The sequence below is a fragment of the Melospiza melodia genome, chromosome 24 (genome assembly GCF_035770615.1).
Source record: "Melospiza melodia melodia isolate bMelMel2 chromosome 24, bMelMel2.pri, whole genome shotgun sequence".
NCBI lineage: Eukaryota > Metazoa > Chordata > Aves > Passeriformes > Passerellidae > Melospiza > Melospiza melodia.
In genome coordinates this window covers 327,049-331,614 of record NC_086217.1, presented here as the reverse complement: position 1 = coordinate 331,614, position 4,566 = coordinate 327,049, and the positions used below count along the sequence as shown (strand labels likewise).

The 4,566-nt window shown below is 40.7% G+C and overlaps 1 long non-coding RNA gene across 1 annotated transcript; it reads left to right on the top strand.

Moving 5' to 3' along the window:
- The first annotated feature begins 987 nt into the window (after positions 1-987).
- LOC134428841 (uncharacterized) lies at positions 988-3,224 on the top strand. The gene is made up of 3 exons (XR_010030480.1): positions 988-1,345; positions 1,686-1,803; positions 2,957-3,224. It is a non-coding gene; the product is annotated as an uncharacterized LOC134428841 (long non-coding RNA).
- Positions 3,225-4,566: the final 1,342 nt, after the last annotated feature.

The following is a 4,566-nucleotide window of genomic DNA, read 5'->3' as shown; positions in this document are numbered from 1 at the left end:
AACACAAATCAAACCATCATCCTTGTAGAATCTTTAATAGGAGTGGGCTAAAGATCCTGGTTTTGTTGACAGGATTTATTGGTTCATGAACAGCAAGAGGTAAGTACAAGCCTAACTACCCTCTAGCTCACAGACCTGCCCGGTGAATAGAGCTTTGTTTTTTTGATGGGCTTGTGATGACTTTGAGATCAATTGCTCATTCATTACAGTAAAAAAAAAAAATTGTTTTGAACATGACAGCAAAAATAACTTTAAGCACAACTTAATAATAATAATAGATCACCAATTTTAGTTAATAATTTTATGCTATACTCTTGGGTGAGGGAAGACTCGGACACTCAATATGAGATCAGCAAGCTATGTTTATTGCAGAGAGTATCAGACACTTATACAGCACATAATAAGCTTATGAATATTCTGTAAGCCAAGCGATCTATTGGTTAAACTATACCATCAACTCTTCCTCATTCCTTTGGGCCTACATTCCCTATTTCCCACGTCTCTCTGTCTACTTGTTATCCTACCCAGCTAGGCCCAGGCACACGCTATCTTGCAGGTGCAAAACTCAAAAATACCTGTGTTCGGTACTTTCCCAGCTCCTGGTCGGCTAACGAGCGAATGTCTGCGTGACCATGGAGCCATTTCTCCACACTATACTATCAAAGTTTAAAGGTAAATTATTATATATTAGGAGATGGTGTAAAGTGTATGTTGTAATGTGTAGGATATATACAAAGATACGTACTTGAAAGTCCATAGAGGAAACAAATTTTTACGCCTTCTGTTTGACTGTTTGTCATATATTTGGTTTTATTTCCCAGGGATCAGTGAATTTTAACTCTGGAGTCCTCTATGCTAAGGATGCTCAGCTTAGAGATGATGAAATGTTCAGTAATGGTGAGTTTTTCACCTTCTCCTTCATTGTTTTGCTCATCTGAATAAAAAAAAAAAAAAAAAGGCAAGATTAAAGAAAAAGCAATGGTTTTATTATTTTTACCCTGTTATGTCTGTTTCCTCAGTATTTGCTGGAGCTGTGCTTACCCAAGGTTTGGGTAAAACAAGCTTTGGGTTCCCTCTGTCTCACTGGGAGTTGCCCAATTCAGTTGCATCTGGTGAAATTCACCCTGAGACCTTACAGAACCAGCTCCAACTACGTGAGAGCCATTTGCAGTTCTCTCCAGACACCTGGAGAATGGGTGACGTTTCTGAGGATCCGGCGAGCGTGCTTCTATCAAAACTCAGTCTGTGAAATTTCTGGGGAAAACACTTCTGTGTCCTGAAGGGTTCAAACTCTGGTGAGGATCCAGTTATCAGGTGCTCACCTGGATGGTTCCAGCTCCCAAAGGTAACACTAGTACTCTTGCCCTGTAGTTTACATCTATTGTATTTTTGTTATTCTGCAGGATATTTTGTCTTTGCAAAATATTGTGCATTTCACTCTTTGGAACCTCTCAGATGGTTCTTTGGTGCAGCACCACCCCAGGGGACACTTGGCTGCTGTCCTGAAGGGGATGGTCGCTAGAATTGTGAATCCTGGAGAGTTTATAAGTCTTCTGTCCCCAGGGAGGTATCATGCTTGGTTTACTTTTGTTCTGTTGGTTAGGCGCTGCTTCTCGTTGCAAGTATGAATTTCAAACTGCCCTGTTCTTTTTTTAACTGTTTTCCTGGTTCTCTCTGTCCGGCAGGGAAAGACTCTCGTATCCTTGTCATCGGGCTCGGTGCTGTCCAAGAAGATACAGAGACTAAAAAAATCATAAGAAGCAAAATATGACTGCAGGGAAAAGAAGCTGGAGAGAACAGAAGGTGATGTTGTTATCCTTACCCTGTATTAGAAACATCCGCTGTGCTTTGATGCTGGCAGCTGCCAGGGGCTTGTTAGCTCTTTGTAGGCAGGTGTAGGTGTTCACTTGTAGGTTTTTTCTCTGTTCAAGTCAATTCAAACTTTGCTAAGCTTATATTTGCAGATTACTCTCTAGCACAGTCCAGCATGACATTTTTGAATGTTGTAAAAATACCATGTTACTTGGAAATTGCTAATGAAGAGAAGATTTAGGGGAAAATAAGATGTCAGGGTTGGGAGATGTGAGAAGAATTTTGTGGGGACGTTAGACTGAAGTAAAGCACACTTGAAGCTGGACTGGCACGCTGGCAGGTCCCCTATTAAACAGTAGTGCTGAGATTAGCCTGGGGGTTGCCCATTGTTTCTGTAGAAATCAATGTTTCCTGGTCTTGAGAGGGAAGCTGCTTTGAAAAGCTGGAAGGTGCAGCATGCTGACAATCCCCGTGCTTTGGATTAAAAGTAGATTTCAGAAGGGTCCTAAGCTTTTGTCTTTTCCTTGAAGTTGATGTAATCCTGTCGAGGAGTTTTTAGTTCTGTGTTGCCATGTCATCCATCAGAGCCCTGTTGTACTAATCTTCATACAAGTACAAAACAAAAAATCAGACCCTGTCCCAAGCACTTAGAGGCCAGAACACGATTTCCTCGGGCTGCCATTTGTGTGCCATCGGTACTCACCACGAATTGAGCCCTCTGGCTCTGACAGAGCCCCTGGATGCTGACGGAAGGGGGCTGGTCACAGACCCTGGAGGTGCCTGTCCCACAGGGAGGGAGAGGACGAGGCAGTGTGGCCTGCAGGGAGGGTGTCATCCCCAGAGAGCAGCCGGCGACTCCATGCCTGCCCGGGGCTGCGGGTGCACCCTCGGGGTGGACGCCTGCCCTCAGGTTTCCCTCTGGGCACCCGGGGAGGGAACCAGGTCCATCCGTGTGGCAGCTGCAGGGCCTGCAGGCTCTGGGCCCTGGAGCCGAGTGAGCCTGAGCTGCTGCATGCTTGCTGTGAGCGTTGGGGTGAGGGTGCATCACTGCAGGCCTGGGATGGATTGAAATGCGCTGAGGAAAGCAGAGGGAGGGAGGGAGGGAGGGAAATGCTCTGTTAACATGTGCCAATTCTTCTGTCAGACTCATCACGGCGGGACAGCGTGAGGACTGAAAGTGTAAGAAGATGTGGAGGGAAAGAGAGAATCTGACAGGAGCAGCGAACGCACGAGTGCAGGAATTTTGCTTTTTGCTTGGATGTAAACTCAGGAGTTGAAAGGAATTTGGGAGTGAGAAGGGACATTTCAGAAGGAGAAGAAGAAAAAGAAGTTGTTGTTGTTGCTACAGTCCTGGCAAAATCTTTTGTTCTAGCTAATAAAAGAAGTTAGTTTAAAAAACAAAAAGGAAAAAATGTAGTGTTTTTTTTTCCTTCACTATGATATGCATTGGTGGTATATGGTGTGTTGTTTTATTTCTTGGTATTATTAACTCTGTGTAAATTGTTTTTTGAGTGAAGCTGACTTTCTGGATGGGTTGGTTTGTATTTGAGGCAGGATTAATTTCAATAGGGTTCTTTCATAGATTTCTGATGGGTATTACTGGGATTTTGGTTTTGTTTACTGTATGTATAAACCTAGAGCTTTGGTAGGGCCAGCTGGGCTGCTGGAGTTTTGGGTGTGAATTTATTAGATGGCTTTTGTTAAATGCAGTTTTTAATTTTTGAAATGTTTTTCAATGTAGTGGTTTTAAGGTGGTTTTTAAGAATTCATTGTATTGTTTTATCTTCTTTGTAGTTGGTGTATGATGAGGGATGTAGTGTGACTTCTTGAACGCTATGGTTTTGGTGTTCCTATGTTCTGATTTCTTTCTGGTTTGACAGTTATTTTATTTTTATTTTTTGGGACAGGGGCATTTATATGGTGGGTTTTTATAGGCAATACGTTTTTTAATTTAGGTAGTGATGTTTTTTAGTATTTTAATGGTTTAGGTTTTTTATTTTCATGGGTTTTTTTTTTAATTTTTTTCAAATAACTTTGATAGATTATAGGTTATTATTTGTGCATTAGCATAAAGGTAGAGCTTTTGGGACTTTTTTTAGTAATGTTTAGGGTCAGTTGTGCAGTTTTGAGTCTAGTGTGTTGGTTTGATTTAATTTTTAATGGGTGTTTGTTTTTATTAGCAGTTGTGTCATTTTCAAGGTGTGTTTGAGTTTTTTGGGGTTTTTGAGATACTGGTTTAGGAGGAAGTTTATGATGAGCATGTGCGGAGGTTTTGGGCTACTTTATAGTGGGATTTAAAATTTATTTACAGTTAGGTTTATTTGAGTTTTTATTAGGGTTCAGTGACGTTGTGGGATGTTTGTTCCGTTAGTAATAGAAATAGGTTTTGTTTTGCTGTGCTGCGATGGGATGGGCGTGTGCTGCGTGCCGGTGCTGACAAAGGTACAGTATTGTTGTGGCTCTGGTGTGTCGGGTTAATGAACTGACATGGTTTAATGTAGAGATGAAAATAGAAATAAATATACATTTAAAAATAAATCTAACATTAGAGAGGTAAACATAAATATAGATAACAGATACATACATAAAACTATAATACATGGTATATAATTGTAACATATTATCATATAGGTAAATGATAGTCTATTTTATATATATATATATACAAAGATATATAAATATAGATTGTAAATATAAAAATATTTAAATAGAGTTAAAGTAAATTGGGCAGTTTTATTAGGGTATAGGCTGGGG